Here is a 19,244-nt window from a genome sequence, read left to right on the forward strand (position 1 = left end):
ACATCTGTCCACCCTGTTATGTTGGTATCTTTCTATCATAGTTTAATGAAATTACCAAATATCAGGTGTGTATTTGTAGTTTCACAAAGATATGGAGGGGAATGATTATACATTCTTAAAACCTTTAGTAATTTATATCATAATTCACTTTTTTTAAGAAGAACTGTGGAAGAATTTGTCCTGTTCTCATAATGTACACTTGTTTCTTTCAATACATTTTGTAAAAAAGTAATATCTAATTTCATTGAAGGACATACGATTCTTATTAAATGGATATTTTAATGGCAATCATGTACTGAAAACACATTCAAACCATTTAGTCTATGTCCTTAACAGGGTGGACATATCCCGGGTGTCACATGTTGTTAATATCTAAGTATAATACAATAGCTAATAGTATAATACAATTTAGGTGCCTGAGCTTGACCAATATGTTTTTCAGCAAGTTAGATATGTCCTTTATATAACAAAAATATTTATTATTGTTACTAATTCCAAATGGCACCCTATAAAAATTACCCCAATGTGTTCTCAGTCAACTTACACCACAGTCAACTTAAAACCAAAAAATGTCTTTGCTTTAGGCATCATTTGTCATTGAAAAGTAATTGAAATGCTTCTGTTATAACAAATGTTATTCTTCTGTTACAATTTTTTCATATGTAAAAGTTGTGTTTGTTATAGGACATTCATTGGGATGGGAATATTTACCATGTTGTTTGCACTGTGTAATATCAAGCCAGATTAGTATCAGTGTTTGATTATTTTCACATTTTATTGCAGGGCTTTTTGATTGAAACAGATGTTTGTTTATTTGCTTGGAGCTTCTTTTAATTGCTTGTCAGTAGTGTGTTAAGTTATGTTTTCCACTAATCTGCAGATAACACACACGCCCCATGTCTTCATTGCAATCTTCAGTATATTATTATTGTTTAATGCTACATTTCAGAAAATGCAAGTTACCAATGAAAGAAAGCACAACACAAAACAGTGCCTTTTAGGGATAACTAAATCTAAATATTTAATTTCTGCAAATTACCTGTCTTATGATAGTTCAAATTAACATGAGAATGGTTTATTCATGTAATCCCTATATTCTTTTGTGAATTTTGGTTGTAGGACCTACTATACGTTTCTTTCCCTTTCATAATCATAATATCAATATTGAAATGTCAATTTCTATAATGTAATATCCAGTAGTCCAACTGATGACAATTTGTAGCCTAATGACAATTTATTTGGTGTCAGGTGTCCATCAAGAAAATACTTTTCACACCAAAGTAATATCCTCCCAGCTTCACACAGCTCTCTGAAGCATTCTGTCAGAGAAAGGATGTTTAGCTTTGAGGCATGTGTTATTGAAATTTCTTTAACTAATGTACATTTTAGAATTGTCTGCTTTTCTATTGCCTGGTATGTAACTCTGGTCTTTGTGCCATCACACGTGGTGCATACACAGTGAGTTCCAAAATGATTTGGACATTGGCAAATATTTTTTGGTTCTGTATTCCAACAACTGATAATGACTGAAGTGTTTTTAGATTTAATTTGTGGACAATTACATCAACATTGACAATAAATAAACAATAAGTTAGTCAATATATTTATGCAATGATTACCTGAAGTCTGTGACACACTGACATCAACAGACACCAGGCGTCTTCCCTGGTCCCACTCAGTCAAGCATGTATTGCATCAGTTCCAGTTTCTGCCTTCCATCTTGTTTTCAGCATGTGAAAACATTCTCAATAAGATTCCAATCTGGTCAATGACTTGGGCAGTGAAGAACATCCCACTTCTTGCTGCTGAAATCTCCTTGGTAGCTTTGGTAGTGTGTTTGGGATCATTGTCCTGCTGCATAATGAAATGCTTTTAAATTAATTCAGAGGCATTTTTCTGTATATGAGCATGCTTCTGTAAACTTTAAAACCTCTTGCTGCTGTTGTCAGCAGTTACATCATCAAGAAAGACAAGCTAATCAGTTCCAGTGGAAACCATACATTTCTCAAAAATTATAACACTCCTCCACCATATCTTGCAGAAGGTGTCTCTTGATTTTTTCTCGCCACTTTCCTCTTGTGGTTACTTTGTTACATGCAAATATTTGTCTCATTTGTCCACAATAACTTGTTCTGTCTTCTTGTTCCAGAAGAAGCTTGTCACTTGAGGTCCAGACTGTGTAGTTTAGCTGATTAATTATTCCGCCGATGGTAGTAACTGACAAATCCATGCCTACTGGAGATTTTCTTTCGTTATGGGAACATTTATCAGTCATCTACTGTAGAGATTTCTAGGTCTCCCCGATTTTACTACTGCTTAGCTCATCTGTGCATTTTTCTTCTTATTGTACCAAACAGTTGATTTTTGGCTTGCTTAATATTTTGTCTCTGATTGATTTATTCAAATGTATATGCCTTATGATGGCCAGGTCGACTTGCATTGTCACTTTGGTCCCTGGGTTGTCAGAAACAGACTCCAAATACAAATGTAGTTCCTAGAATCAAGACTAGACATTGACAACTTAACAACTCTCTTGCACTGCAAACAGAAACACCTGCCTAATAACAAACAGCTGTGAAACCAACTGTACAAATACTTTTGGCACCTTAAATGGGGGAAATATTTGACATAATTTCTAAATGGTTTCATTGATTTGCCAAAATGAATGCTGACACAACAGACTTTATTCCCATAGTCATTGTATCATGTTAAAAAGTGCTGGTATATGAATACAGAGCCAGAAAAACAAACATCTGTAAATGTCCAAATACCTTTTTCACTTTAGGTGAAAACCCTTGAGTATTGTGAATTGACACTTATCATAATAAAGTACGTATTTCTAAACTATACTTACACACAGTTGAGATAAAATATTAAAACATTAACATTCTATATTTAGTCATTTAAGTTCACATTTTCAGTTTACAAAAATGTTACCATTCAGATGTAATCATGGACCTCATCCTTATGGATTGAAGTAAACTTTCCATTTCTTAAATACAATACCGACAGTACCAAAATGGAAAGACATAAGAGTCTTCTTAGGTTTTTTGGGGGAAATGTCAACATAGAATTGGCAAACCCACCTGGAGAAGAAGTTGTAGTGCACACTCTGTCCAGACATAACTTTGTGCACATTTCCATGTCCATCTCTAGATCTCCTGCGCCAAGTCTCCACAACAGCAATGGCATGGAGGGTCCATCCTCCAGATCCAAATCTAATGCTGTGACCCACACTAACTAACAACAACAACATGATATTCCCCACGTCGAGAAAACAAAAGACATTCTACAATAAGACTACAGGTTTTTACTTAGCCTTTGCTATTTGTCCTCTCTGGACTCAGTGCGGACCGAACTGAACTAGTTCTCCTGTGAATGCCTCACATTCTGAATCATATCTGGTTTCTATTACACCACCCTTCTGCCCAAGACAAAGTATAAAAAAGAGAAGCAAGCAGAGAAGAAAAAAATGATCTCCCTCCCCTTGCAAATGACCCTCGTCGGAGGGGTTAGACTTCAGGACATCTGACTGCAATTGAAATGAACACCCACCCAGCTGAGGGAGGCTTGTTAGTGGCAACACCCCGAACCTTCCTCTCCCCTTCCAATCCCTTATAGCGCAACATCTGCCCAACACCCACCCCTTATAGCTAAACACTAAGTAACATGTTATGACAGCTCTCCCTCTGTCTGCTACTTCTCTGATCTCAGCAACACATGGTGCATCCATGCCTCTTCAGTTCTAGGCTACCTGTACAACTGGTTGTAGATAGATTACCTTGAACATGGACAAAGTGGAAAGTACACATCTGCATAGTAGCAGGCATGTGGATGGTCATGCACATTTTCTCCCTCCCTCTATATGTTTGTCTTACTAAATATTTTTGTTATTCACATACTTGTACAAATAAGCAGCAGTCCTACTGAACATTTAGAATGATATAGTACAATATGATATTGATTACATTAAGGGCCATGTCTCTTAGAGTGTTGGGGAGGGTACCCCACTTGTGATTGTTATTATACATTTAAGTATTATGTTCTATGGTTATGTATTATGTAAAACAATATCATGAAAGTGTGGTGTGCGTGTTTAGATTTTAGAAATAACTTGTTAAAAAAAGAAACTTCAGTTACCTACTATTCTGTCAACAGTAACTCTGGATGCCCAGTGCTCTGATTGCAAATCAATTGCTTGCCTATGGGGAGAGCTGCACCAATGAAATAGGGATTTGAAATTTACAATTTCCAAATTATTTCTACAGAATATTGTTAACTGACTACTTTGAGATATTGAAATGAATGACCCAGTTTCTGTGTATTCTTGAAGGAAGTTCTCTATATCAGGTATTGGCTGCATATTTCACTAAATACTTACTTATCTTATCATACTGTTAGCAAAGCTGTAAGCCACAGCTTCCATAAAATACAGCAAGACTGGGCTGGCAGTTTAAAGCAAACTGACTATTAAATTTATCTTCTGAGCGAGCAATTAGGGGACAAGAAACCAAAGATATAGCAAACCCAGGACTGTTTCAGGGGACTTTGGAAATTGTACTATGCCATCACTATAAGAATGCAGTGGAATTGTGCAAGCTAGACTGTATTATCTCCATCATGCAATATGTGTATGGTTACTTCTGGTTAGGGGAGAAATGTCTCCCTTATTTCCCCATTCAAGTAATCTGTATTAGGCTAGTTATTGATGATATAGTTATCGATCTAGTTACATTTTCTTTCAACCTTACATTGTTGTTTTCCTCTGTACTTCATAGTATGCAACCTTTGGGTATTCTATTGTTGAAATCTATATCTTAATGTGGTGAGCCTAACCCATACTTGCCAGTATTAAACAGCCAATCAGGAGCTGCCACTTCATGTATCAAATGGAGAGAGAGGGAGAGCATGCTGGATATCCAAAAGTGCCACACAGAGATAAAAAGCACATTGCCTTCTAGCAGATCCGCTTCAATGTATCCAACAGGTACGCTCAGTCAAATGAAGTGTCCAAATATTTAGACTTTTCATCCAGGCAAATAGCCAGAGATGGGACTGGTGGATAGGTCCTCCACCACACTACACCCCATGTCTTTTTCAGTGCTGTTTCAAGGCTTTTTGTCTGGTCATAGAACTTGAAGGCATTACATTTTTTGTCAGCTTTTTCACAATAATAAAATAGTTTCTATTAGTAGAGGCAAACCATTCTGTGTGCTTCTCTGTCCAAATAGATGTCATAACTCATAGTATACTTCCAATTTCTAATTTCAAAAATAATTCCTAAGTGAATTTTATTGTGAGTTGGTCATCGTAGGTCTTGAGCTGCTATCTAATAATAGATTTAGTACTAGAAGTTACCAAGAGCTAAGCCTAATTAGCTGCACAACAGTAAACAGAATGACAAGCCAGCAAGGATAGCCATAAAACTATTTTGTAATTTTACCCTAATATTCCGCAGACGTTTGTGTGTCCAGCTTTTCATTTAATTTACATTCCATCAATGTTAGCAATTACCTTCTGTAAATAATCTTGGCATGTTTTGGCATTAGAAAACATTCCGTAAATGTGAAAATGGGCAAAAGAAAATTTGATGGTCAATTAAAACTGGAAGTGTAAATGATTAGTGGCAAAGTGTGCATGTGCAAGTTAGTTTTATGTTTTATGAGTCTAAGGTAGATTTTCTTTACAGTTTCACTGGGCTTTGTTCCTTTCATATTTATTTAATCCTGATAAAGTCCTGTGTTGATTTTAACCATAACTTGATGCTGTAACCATAATACTGAATAACAATCCAGATGGTTTCACTGTGTGCTCTGTTGTTTTGGATTTGATACAGAAATCTAAAATCTCAGGCCAAAAAGTGAATGAAGTTGTTAAACTGGTTACCCACCATCATTGTTACAAACATAATGGATTGTTTTAAATGTATTTTTTCAAATGTTATTATTTCTCCTTCCTTTTGCTTTTATACAGCTCCGGAAAAAATTAAGAGACCATTACACCTTTTTCTTTCCTTTCAACAAAAGTTGAAAAGGAAGGCTTTGAGTGAGGAACAAAAGGGTTAAAATTAAGAGACCACTGCAAATTGAACCCTTCTGTTCCTCACTCAAAACCTTAATTTTCGACTTTTTTAAAGGAAAGAAAAAGGTGCAGTGGTCTTATAATTTTTTCCGGAGCTGTATATCCCTGAGCCCAGTAGTTTTAACTGAATGCAATATTGTTGATTCTCTGTATTCTCTGTAAGGTTACAATGAAAGTAGCCCCATGTTACGGGCATCATGGCTCTGCTTGTCACTGGTAGGGACAGAGGAGTGTTCAGATGAATAAAGGTGCAGCATGTCCATGAGCATATTTCCTTCCCAGAATTTCAGAAACTTAAAATGAAATTACATTTGTGATGAAAACACTAAACATGGACTACAAATCATCCAAAATTAGCAAGAATAGAATGAAAGTGTAAATTCTGCTTTTTTGTCTGGTCTTTACTTTCTGTGCTTTTCATTTAACTGGCAATCTTTCATACACTATAAATGAAATATATTTTACAGTTATGTAAAAAAGTTAGGACAAACACAGGAATGCTCCATGCAAGATCTCACTTCGTGGGGTATCAATGATCTTGAGGAAGGTGAGGGATCAGCCCAGAACTACATGCCAGGACCTGGTCAATGACCTGAAGAGAGCTGGGACCACAGTCTCAAAGAAAACCATTAGTAACACACTAAGCAGTCATGGATTAAAAACCTGCAGTGCACGCAAGCCAGTACATGTCCAGGCCCGTCTGAAGTTTGCCAATGACCATCTGGATGATCCAGAGGAGGAATGGGAGAAGGTCATGTGGTCTGATGAGACAAAAATAGAGCTTTTTGGTCTAAACTCCACTCGCCATGTTTGGAGGAAGAAGAAGGATGAGTACAACCCCAAGAACACCATCCCAACTGTGAAGCATGGAGGTGGAAAAATTATTCTTTGGGGATGCTTTTCTAGAGTGGCTCCGTAAGAAGCATCTCAAGGTCCTGGAGTGGCCTAGCCAGTCTCCAGACCTGAACCCAATAGAAAATCTTTGGAGAGAGCTGAAAGTCTTTATTGCCCAGCAACAGCCCCGAAACCTGAAGGATCTGGAGAAGGTCTGTATGGAGGAGTGGCCCAAAATCCCTGCTGCAGTGTGTGCAAACCTGGTCAAGAACTACAGGAAACGTATAATCTCTGTAATTGCAAACAAAGGTTTCTGTACCAAATATTAAGTTCTGCTTTTCTGATGTATCAAATACTTATGTCATGCAATAAAATGCAAATTAATTACTTTTTGTTTTAGATTCCGTCACTCACAGTTGAAGAGTATCTATGATTAAAATGACAAAATTACACAGTTGAAAACCTGCAAAATCGGCAGTGTATGAAATACTTGTTCTCCCCACTGTATATAATGGCTGGATTTAGACTCAGGTTCACAAAACAGGGGTGAATGATTAGAAAAGTGTAACTTTTGTGGATCCAGCATTCCATAAATATTAGGCACATGGTCTGGTTTGGTCATAACACATCAGATTAAAAGACCAATCCAAAGATTGTTGTTGCCTATGAGTCTGGGAGGGGTTACAAAGTTATTTTAAAGCAATTCAAAGTACATCATTCCACAGATCAGCAAGAATCTGAGAAAATTCCAGATCACTGGCAGTCAGGTTGTCCCACCAAATTCAGGCCAAGAGCTGACCGAAAGATGCTTATAGCAGTCTCCAAGAACCCCAGGGCAACATCAAGGAATCTACAGGCCTCTCTAGACACAATCACTTACCAAGTGCATGAGTCAACTGTCAGAAAGAGAGAGCATGAAATTGGCCTACATGGTTGTTCAGAAAGGAACAAGTCTCTGCTCTCATAAAATAACAAAAATACTGGAATAATGTACCTGGGCAGATGAGTCAATGGAGTAGCTGTTTGGCTGCAATGCCGCATGCCCTGTTTGCAGAAAATTTAACACTGTCTTTGATCAACCACAAAGTACATTTCGTACCAAATAATTATTTTGGAGAATGTGTGGTCATCTGTCAAAAAGCTGAATGCAACAGAACAGTAATCCAAAACACTTAACCAAAGCAAGAACAGAATGTCTGAAAAATAAGACAGACATTTACAAGAAATGGGTTAATGAAGTTATTTCAGCACTAAGGGGAACAACAGTGATTGACGCTAGCAGTGTTCTTGTTTTTTCTTGAATACATTTGTTAAATTGTGTTACCTTTACACTCACCTAAAGGATTATTAGGAACACCATACTAATACTGTGTTTGACCCCTTTTGCCTTCAGAACTGCCTTAATTCTACATGGCATTGATTCAACAAGATGCTGAAAGCATTCTTTAGAAATGTTGGTCCATATTGATAGGATAGCATCTTGCAGTTGATGGAGATTTGTGGGATGCACATCCAGGGCACGAAGCTCTCGTTCCACCACATCCCAAAGATGCTCTATTGGGTTGAGATCTGGTGACTGTGGGGGCCATTTCAGTACAGTGAACTCATTGTCATGTTAAAGAAACCAATTTGAAATGATTCGAGCTTTGTGACATGGTGCATTATCCTGCTGGAAGTAGCCATCAGAGGATGGGTACATGGTGGTCATAAAGGGATGGACATGGTCAGAAAAAATGCTCGGGTAGGCCGTGGCATTTAAACGATGCTCAATTGGCACTAAGAGGCCTAAAGTGTGCCAAGAAAACATCCCCCACACCATTACACCACCACCACCAGCCTGCACAGTGGTAACAAGGCATGATGAATCCATGTTCTCATTCTGTTTACGCCAAATTCTGACTCTACCATCTTAATGTCTCAACAGAAATTGAGACTCATCAGACCAGGCAACATTCTTCTAGTCTTCAACTATCCAATATTGGTGAGCTTGTGCAAATTGTAGCCTCTTTTTCCTATTTGTAGTGGAGATGAGTGGTACCCGGTGGGGTCTTCTGCAGTTGTAGCCCATCCGCCTCAAGGTTGTGCGTGTTGTGGCTTCACAAATGCTTTGCTGCATACCTTGGTTGTAACGAGTGGTTATTTCAGTCAAAGTTGCTCTTCTATCAGCTTGAATCAGTCGGCCCATTCTCCTCTGACCTCTAGCATCAACAAGGCATTTTCGCCCATAGGACTGCCGTATACTGGATGTTTTTCCCTTTCCACACCATCCTTTGTAAACCCTAGAAATGGTTGTGCGTGAAAATCCCAGTAACTGAGCAGATTGTGAAATACTTAGACCTGCCCGTCTGGCACCAACAACCATGCCACGCTCAAAATTGCTTAAATCACCTTTCTTTCCCATTCTGACATTCAGTTTGGAGTTCAGGAGATTGTCTTGACCACGCCCCTAAATGCATTGAAGCAACTGCCATGTGATTGGTTAATTAGATAATTGCATTCATGAGAAATTGAACAGGTGTTCCTAATAATCCTTTAGGTGAGGGTATAATGTCAATAGAGTTGAAGTGAAGATCACATATCCATATATTCAAATGTGTACAAAAAGATACATTTCCATGGGGTGTACTTCAGATGACATATCAAACTGGGCACTTGAGAATAATTTAAGAATTTCAATTGTACTGCACAAATAGATTCTTCTGATTTACTACTTTTAAGTTAGCGGACATAGTTCTCAGGTTGCAGTCACTCCTCTCCACACGAAGTTTCTTCTCATTGTGGTAAAATCACTGTAAAATGTCATCTGACATACTACAAATCTAACGCTTCTCTAATGATCCTTATCTTACAAAAATTACCTGAATCAGGTTTACGGTGCAGTTTTCAGGGAGATACTTTTGGCAGGATCGGCACTCACTGTGGAATTAATGGAAGTATTTTTATAAATTACTTTATATAGGAGGCATAACACATTTCTAGTAAAATAATTTAGTCTCCAGTGTTCTAATATCTGTTCCTCTGTCATTGTTCTTTTTTTTCAATAAACAAGATGTCCTGTCGGAATAACTACAGACCTGTAGTCCTCATTTGAGCATCTAGAACTGTCACATCTCCAAACTATAATTGACCCCATTGCATAGCCTTGAACTCATTGTAAGTACCTTGTGACAGCCTCTGATGTAGTCATTAGCTTTGCATTCAGCACCATCATCCCAAGTAATACAACTCTAACTTTCCCAGCAGAACATGTCAGTGGGTCACTAACTTCCCGACCAATAGGATACAACACGTTAATGTCGGTAAGCACATTCTGGACACTATCTCCCTCAGCAAAGGAGCACTCATCCTTATATACCAACGACTGTCCCTCCAATGATGCATCTGTGAAGCTACTCGTATTTACACATGATGCCACTGTAAACCTGTAAATGTGCACATTGATTAAATTATACAGTCTTATCTACCACTAGCAAGGTTCACACCAAGAAAAATTCTGGTTATGCGTAAATGTACTCATTAGAAAAAAGGCAATTCTGATACGTTTGTTGCAATGTAAAAAATAAAATCCAAGTCCTTAACATGTTATTATTATAATATATATTTTCTAGTTGTTTTCTGATGTTCTGATCTGTTGACTGGGGAGGCAATTGAAGGTGTTTTAGGTCATCCTGGTGTTCATAAAACCACTCTTGTATTAATTTACCAGTGTCTAATTATCCTCTTGGAATAATAGAACGTCATGAGGGAACAGTGTTTGCACCATAGGGTGCACCTAGTCCTGTGAAATGGCCTTATATTCCTTGACTGTTATACAACTGTGCAGAGCAATCACATGACGCAATGACTCCCACGAGATGGTTCCTCATAACATTACGGATCTCCCACCATGGGGTGCTCCTTTTCAAGTTGTGCATCTTTGTGCGTTGGCCTTGGATCCATTTGGATCCATTTCCGAATGGCAGCCCTGCACTGACCTTACATTCCCGAATGGCAGCCCTGCATTGACCTTACATTTCCGAATGGCAGCCCTGCATTGACCTTACATTTCCGAATGCAGCCCTGCATTGACCTGCATTGACCTAACATTTCTGAATGCAGCCCTGCATTGACTTGCATTGACCTAACATTTCCGAATGCAGCCCTGCATTGACATTTTGGTGCATTGACCAACTATCCTGTTAAGCGTCCATCTATCCCTGACGGTCTGCTTTTTTTTTCAACCACTTTTCCTCCTTGCCGATGCAATTTGTCCTTTTCCCATTTATGATGTCATGATTATTGACACCTTTTCCTGTGACACACTGAATATTTGTCAGTGTGTCAAATAGTTGGTGCAATTGGGGCATCAACAATTTGGCTTATTTGGAACACGGTAAGTTGTGTCATTTTGCTGAAAACTCAAATATGTCAGAACTCTTTTATAACTCACACATATGTACTGTAGTGCAATCAACATAATATGACATATGCAACTGCGTTTGTAATTGTGATTTGGTGACTTTAATGTCCCTTTCATGTGGCTTTTCCATTATTTTGTCCACCCCTCATATATATATGGGGTTTTGATTACTCAAACTCAGTAACATAATCCGATTACTTACTTAGATTGCTTTCATATTAAGAGGCATTAGAAAACAAATAGGAATAGCCTATAAACAATTGAACACCTTTAGCAGGATGAATCATCCATCCATCTTCTACCGCTTATCCGGGGCCGGGTCACGGGGGCAGCAGTCTAAGCAGGGATGCCCAGACTTCCCTCTCCCCAGACACTTCCTCTAGCTCTTCCGGGGGGACACCGAGGCGTTCCCAGGCCAGCCGGGAGACATAGTCCCTCCAGCGTGTCCTAGGTCTTCCCCGGGGTCTCCTCCCGGTGGGATGGGACCGGAACACCTTCCCAGGAAGGCGTTCCGGAGGCATCCGAAAAAGATGCCCAAGCCACCTCAGCTGACCCCTCTCGATGTGGAGGAGCAACGGCTCTACTCTGAGCTCCTCCCGGGTGACCGAGCTTCTCACCCTATCTCTAAGGGATCGCCCAGCCACCCTGCGGAGAAAACTCATTTCGGCCGCCTGTATCCGGGATCTTGTCCTTTCGGTCATGACCCAAAGCTCATGACCATAGGTGAGAGTAGGAACGTAGATTGACTGGTAAATCGAGAGCTTCGCCTTGCGGCTCAGCTCTTTCTTCACCACGACAGACCGATACATCGACTGCATTACTGCAGAAGCTGCACCGATCCGTCTGTCAATCTCCCGTTCCATCCTTCCCTCACTCGTGAACAAGACCCCTAGATACTTAAACTCCTCCACTTGAGGCAGGCACTCTCCACCAACCTGAAGTGGGCAAGCCACCCTTTTCCGACTGAGGACCATGGCCTCGGATTTGGAGGTACTGATTTTCATCCCCACCGCTTCACACTCGGCTGCAAACCGTCCCAGTGCATGCTGAAGGTCCTGGTTAGAAGGGGCCAACACGACAACATCATCTGCAAAGAGCAGAGACGAAATCGTGTGGTCCCCAAACCTGACACCCTCCGGCCCCTGGCTGCGCCTAGAAATTCTGTCCATAAAAATTACAAACAGAACCGGTGACAAAGGGCAGCCCTGCCGGAGTCCAACATGCACTGGGAACAAGTCTGACTTACTGCCGGCAATGCGGACCAAGCTCCTGCTTCGGTTGTATAGGGACCTGACAGCCCTTAGCAAAGGACCCAGGACCCCATATTCCCCAAGCACCCTCCACAAGATGCCGCGAGGGACACAGTCGAATGCCTTCTCCAAAATCCACAAAACACATGTGGATTGGTTGGGCAAACTCCCATGAACCCTCCAACACCCCGTAGAGGGTATAGAGCTGGTCCAGTGTTCCACGGCCCGGACGAAAACCACACTGTTCCTCCTGAATCCGAGGTTCTACTATCGGCCGTATTCTCCTCTCCAGAACCCTGGCATAGACTTTCCCGGGGAGGCTGAGAAGTGTGATCCCCCTATAGTTGGAACACACCCTCCGGTCCCCCTTCTTAAAAAGAGGGACCACCACCCCGGTCTGCCATCCCAGAGGCACTGTCCCCGACCGCCACGCGATGTTGCACAGGCGTGTCAACCAAGACAGCCCCACAACATCCAGAGACTTGAGGTACTCAGGGCGGATCTCATCCACCCCCGGTGCCTTGCCACCGAGGAGTTTCTTGACCACCTCTGTGACTTCAGCCCGGGTGATGGACGAGTCCACCACTGAGCCCTCATCCTCTGCTTCCTCAATGGAAGACATGTCCAGCGGGATTGAGGAGATCCTCGAAGTACTCCTTCCACCGCCCGACGACATCCTCAGTTGAGGTCAACAGCTGCCCACCTCTACTGTAAACAGCGTTGGTAGGGCACTGTTTCCCTCTCCTGAAGGCGCCGGATGGTTTGCCAGAATCTCTTCGAGGCCAGCCGATAGTCCTTCTCCATGGCCTCACCGAACTCCTCCCAGGCCCGAGTTTTTGCCTCCACAACCACCCGGGCTGCAGCCCGCTTGGCCTGTCCGGTACCCGTCAGCTGCCTCAGGAGTCCCACAAGCCAACCAGGCCTGATAGGACTCCTTCTTCAGCTTGACGGCATCCCTTACTTCCGGTGTCCACCACCGGGTTCGGGGATTGCCGCCTCGACAGGCACCGGAGACCTTACGGCCACAGCTCCGAGCGGCCGCTTCGACAATGGCGGTGGAGAACATGGTCCACTCGGACTCAATATCTCCAACCTCCCTCGGGATCCAGTCGAAGCTCTGCCGGAGGTGGGAGTTAAAGATCTCTCTGACAGGAGACTCGGCCAGACGTTCCCAGCAGACCCTTACAGTACGCTTGGGCCTGCCGAGTCTGTCCAGCTTCCTCCCCCACCATCGGATCCAACTCACCACCAGGTGGTGATCAGTTGACAGCTCCGCCCCTCTCTTCACCCGAGTGTCCAAGACATACGGCCGCAGGTCAGATGAGACGACAACAAAGTCGATCATCGACCTGCGGCCTAGGGTGTCCTGGTGCCACGTGCACTGATGGACACCCTTATGCTTGAACATGGTGTTCGTTATGGACAAACTGTGACTAGCACAGAAGTCCAATAACTGAACACCACTCGGGTTCAGATCAGGGGGGCCGTTCCTCCCAATCACGCCCCTCCAGGTGTCACTGTCGTTGCCCACGTGGGCGTTGAAGTCCCCCAGTAGAACAATAGAGTCCCCAGTCGGAGCACTTTCCAGCACCCCTCCCAGAGACTCCAAGAAGGTCGGGTACTCTGCACTGCGGTTCGGCCCGTAGGCACAAACAACAGTGAGAGACCTATCCCCGACCCGTAGGCGCAGGGAAACGACCCTCTCGTTCACCGGGGTAAACTCCAACACATGGCGGCAGAGCTGGGGAGCTATGAGCAAAACCCACACCAGCCCGCCGCCTCTCACCATGGGCAACTCCAGAGTGGTGAAGAGTCCATCCTCTCTCAAGGAGTGTGGTTCCAGAGCCCAAGCCGTGCGTAGAGGTGATCCCGACTACCTCTAATCGGAACCTCTCAACCTCACGCACTAACTCAGGCTCCTTCCCCGCCAGCGAGGTGACATTCCACGTCCCTAGAGCCAGTTTCTGTGTCCAGAGATCGGGTTGTCTAGGCCCCTGCCTTCGACTGCCGCCCGATCCTCTTTGCACCGGCCCCTTATGGTCCCTCCTGTGGGTGGTGAGCCCACGGGAGGGCGGCCCCACGTCACCCGTTCGGGCTGAGCCCGGCCGGGCCCCATGGGGGAAGGCCCGGCCACCAGGCGCTCGCATTCGAGCCCCAACCCCGGGCCTGGCTCCGGGGTGGGGCCCCGGCTGCGCCATACCGGGCGACGTCACGGTACTCAAAATGTTATTCTTCATTATTCTTCAGGATGAATCAATGTTAGAGTTTACACAGTTTACACAGCTACCTTATGGTTTTTGTACAGTGCCTTTCAAGAGGGTTTATAAACCATTGCTTTCAACTTCAGTATGATTGGGCTACATCTCTACATTACAGGCTTATGGTCTGTCAGATATTCAGTCATAACAATTAATCCAATAACCTTGATCTTCCAGAATCTGACATTTTATCTGAACATAACCTAAAATCTAAGAATGTGTTAGCCTATACTCTTATTTGTGTTTTATTCATATTTTTCATTGCTTCAAAATATCTTTTGAAAAATAAATGGCAATTTCTCAAAAAGGGCATTGACATGATTGTATATAAAAATCAAGATATCCGTAGTTTTTCGCGCATACACTAAATGTGCTGTAGTCTGATGTTTTGGTCCACAACCACCAACATTGTCAAAAAGTTGCAGATTACCCAGGCCTGCGAAAGCATGTTCGCAATCGTGAAAACCCGCACACAAATAAGTTTTACCCGCGCATAGGTAACCTGCGATTATTAGGGGCACCAGTGATGGATTTTCAATATGCAAATTAAACGAATAAACTATGATTATACACCTGCGCTCATAGCTTAAAGTCAGTGTCATCAGCAGCCAATGATAATGAACGCAATTTTCTGAGATGCAAAGCAAGCAGAATTACATGGCCTACCTGTATAGAGTTGAGGTGGCTGCATCAAATGCAAATAATCCTTTAGCAGAGTGCTCCCTGACACACCTTTTCTCCTCAAATATCGTGATGAATTCCATATAATGTTTTATCTTGAAAGCAGCCATGTTACAGCAATAACAAATAGTTGTCTAATCTAAACAATTCATGCCAAAAAATCTGTAATTTCTACAGTAAATCACGGTATTATGAACAGTGTAGTACTGTATAAAACCTTCACATTAAATGACTATTTTATTTTTTAAACTTAACCGCCAAAATTAATTGCTTATAACAAAAGCTATTACTTGGATGGCTATTTTACTAAACCATGAAGACAAATTCAAAAATAGCCAGGTAAAGAGTCACTGGCTTGTCTGAAAAAGATATGACACCAGTTAGGCCTATCGCCATTAATCATCAAATAATGATGTTTTCAAAACATTAAATACAAAAATCTAATGTGTCAACATGTCATAATTATTTCACACACATTATTTTTCAATTAAGTAATCCAAGTATTTGTAATCCAATTACAATATTTTAGTTGGTGAGGTAACGAATTACAGTTACTGTTTTTTTGTAATCAGTTACTCCCCAACTCTGTATATACAGTTGTGCTCAAAAGTGTGCATACCCTTGGAGAATTGGTAATATGTGTACCATTTGTAGTGAAAACATGAGTGAGCATGCTTGTGCTTAGGTTCATTGTCGTGCTGGAAAGTTCAAGAGCATCCCATGCGCAGCTTTCGTGCAGAAGAAAGCAAATTGTCTGCCAGTATTTTCTGATAACATGCTGCATTCATCTTGCCATCAATTCTCACAAGATTCCCTGTGCCTTTTGAGCTCACAGACCCCCAAAACATCAGTGAGCCATCACCATGCTTCACAGTGAGGATGGGTATTCTGTTCACTACAGGCCTTGTTGAATCCTCTCCAAACATAGCACTTATGGGATTGACCATAAAGCTCTATTTTGTTCTCGTCACTCCAAATTACAGCTGTTAGGCGTGTCAAGGTGTTATCGGGCATATTGTAACCAGCCTTTTTGTGGCATTGGCACAGTAAAGGCTTCTTTCTGGCAGCTCAAACATACAGCTCATTTTTGTTCAAGTATCGTCATTTTGTGCTCCTTGATACAACACCATCTTTTTCCAGAGCAGCCTGTATTTCTCCTGCGGTTGCACGATGAAAGTAACTGAAAACAGGCCACATGCAAAGCACATGTTAACACTAGAACCGCAAGGCCTTTTTTACTCCCTATAACCGCCAGAGCCGCATCATTAGCATAAGAATCGTCCCTATTAGCATGGATATTCTCTTCCGCAGCCTCACCATCCAGCCAGAGCATCAGTTCCTCTATTAGGTTGTCATCAAACAAATTCTCAAAAATTATGAATTACAGTATTTGTCTGTTTTAAGACAAATTCCCCACCTGTTGACAAATTCAACAGAAAGAACTGCAACAAAATTATGTAATTTTTTTATGTAAAATTACTTCCTATAATTTATTATCTATGAATATAGCGTCTTCCTAAATTGAATATAATTTGTGTTAGGATTTAATTCCATGTTCATTGGCCCCTGCCTTGCTGCTTCAGACTGCGTTCTGCCAATTCAAGTTCGAAGTAGTAGGCCATAGGCTAAGCGTGAATGTGGGGCTAGCCCCTCTCTCACAATGCAGTGTACATTGTACGTGTGAAAATATTAATACACATGCTCAGAATGTTAGTGTGATCAATGTAGATCACACAAATTTGATGCCAAGTGGGGCTGACAGCCGGTAGCCCCACAACAGCGTCATTTCATATTTTAGACCTGATTGGCTGGCTGTCTGTCTGGCGCCAACATTAGTTGGCAAGAAGAGCGAGGAGGGTAGATTGTCTTAGCTAGCTTGTTAGCTTCACAAATGCCAGATAACTTGAGAAAATGAATAAAGGGTTTGAAACCCTTAATTTGGAGGAGAAACTTGAAGTAAAGCAACTTGGTACCCATCAGCCACAGGATATTGTCATCACTCAAACTGGTGGTAAAAGTAACTGCGGGTTTAACGTGGAGTGGTTTTTGAAGAAAAAGTGGCTAACGGTTAGCATACAAAAGAAGGCACTCTTCTCTTTTCTATGTCTGCTATTTGGTGGAGATGGTACTCGGTGGAGGACGGATTACAAAGATTTGAAACATCTTTCTGAGAGGATTGCAAAACATGAGAGCAGCGGGTGTCATCTGGACAATGCTGTGAAATTGGGCTTACTTGGAAGGATAAATATCACAGCCCAAGTTGACAGTGCATACAGGTGCTCCATTGAGCAGCATAACAAACATGTGGAGGAAAACAGGTACGTTCTCAGTCGGATCATAACATGTATTAAACTGTGTGGAAAATGTGAAACCACACAGCGGGGGCACGATGAGTCGATGGACTCCCTGAATCCTGGAATATTCAGATGCATTTTCGAGACTATGTTTAAGGGCAATTCGAGACTTCAGAGGCACTATGACGCTCAGCCCATCTTCAAAGGGAGTTCTAGCACTGTACAAAACCAACTGTTAGACTGTATGTATGAAGTGTACAGGGAGGAGATAGCCAAGCAAGTGGACAAGACATCATTTGTTGCCATACAGGCAGGTGAGACAACTGATGTCTCCTGTAAATCACAAATGGTGGTTGTGTTGCGATACCTGTTCCCTGACAATACAGTGACAGAGAGGTTTTTGGAGTTTGTGGAAGTCAAAGATAAAACTGGACTTGGCCTCTCTAATAGCATCAAGGGTGTGCTGGAACCACTGAAGCTGGGAGAAAAGCTGATCGCTCAGACTTATGATGGTGCGGTTGTAATGAGTGGAAACATCAGAGGGGTACAGACGCTAATGAAAGAGACATACCCACATGCCCAGTTTGTTCACTGCTATGCTCACCAGCTGAACCTGACCTTGCAGCAATTTTGTTCAGCAAGGATGAGCATCCTGAAGGTGTTTTTTGCAGATTTAACTCCATTTTCCATCTTTCTCTCTGGCGCTCCAAAACGTGTTGCGGCACTTGCTGAGGCAACACAGAGATGCATTCCAAGGCAACCCGCTGTACGATGGAACTTTAAAAGTTTAACTGTTAATGCAGTTTGGGAAAACCGTGCTGCGCTGCTCCTGTGTATGGAGGACATACGCACACAACCAGGATGGGATGAGGCCACCATAAGTGAGGCATACGGCCTTTCTCCCGGGCCGAGCCTTTCTGCATCTGCTGGATTTTTTTTTCTTCCTTATGCCAGAGGTTGATGTTTTATACAACACTGCAAAAACGGAGCATTGATGCATCTGTTAGCAGTGCACTCATCCGTTTCAAGGAGAGTCTGTCCAGAATGTGCAGAAGCAAACTGATGAATGGGCTGCCACCGTTCATGATGGAACAGACGAGCCAGGCCAACGAGTAACCAACACAGCGCCGGTGATGAAGGAGGCATGCGACACAGTCATCTCCCAGGTGGGGAGATCACCTGATCGCTGCCAAGCTGGTTGACAGCTTGCTCTTCCCACAATTTGTCCTGTCATTCCTTACATCTGAGCTTGACTGTGCAGTGAAACTATGGCCTCTAGGAAACAAGGAACATTTGAAGTCTGAGCTGACCACTCTGTACCACCACACTGAGCTTCACACTGGTAAGATAGCCCTGTCTCTGTTAAGATCCATCCATGAGAACAAGCTAGAGGAGGCTTTGGCTGAGACCGTCATCCAAATGAAATGTCTATTTCATTTGCATGATG

General features: G+C 42.2%; 1 protein-coding gene across 3 annotated transcripts in view; it reads right to left on the reverse strand.

The window, feature by feature from the left end:
* cx47.1 (connexin 47.1) overlaps positions 1 to 19,244 on the reverse strand; it is a 42,861-nt gene that overhangs the window by 11,184 nt on the left and 12,433 nt on the right. The window contains exon 1 of one of the 3 annotated variants that reach the window (XM_010886211.3): positions 3,087 to 3,515. The exons of the other annotated variants lie outside the window; for them this stretch is intronic. The gene's annotated coding sequence lies outside the window, so the exon portion shown is untranslated. Of the gene's footprint in view, positions 1 to 3,086; positions 3,516 to 19,244 lie in introns of those variants that run through there. 3 annotated transcript variants of the gene reach the window in all.

Source organism: Esox lucius, chromosome 3 (genome assembly GCF_011004845.1).
Source record: "Esox lucius isolate fEsoLuc1 chromosome 3, fEsoLuc1.pri, whole genome shotgun sequence".
In the NCBI taxonomy this organism is placed as follows: domain Eukaryota; kingdom Metazoa; phylum Chordata; class Actinopteri; order Esociformes; family Esocidae; genus Esox; species Esox lucius.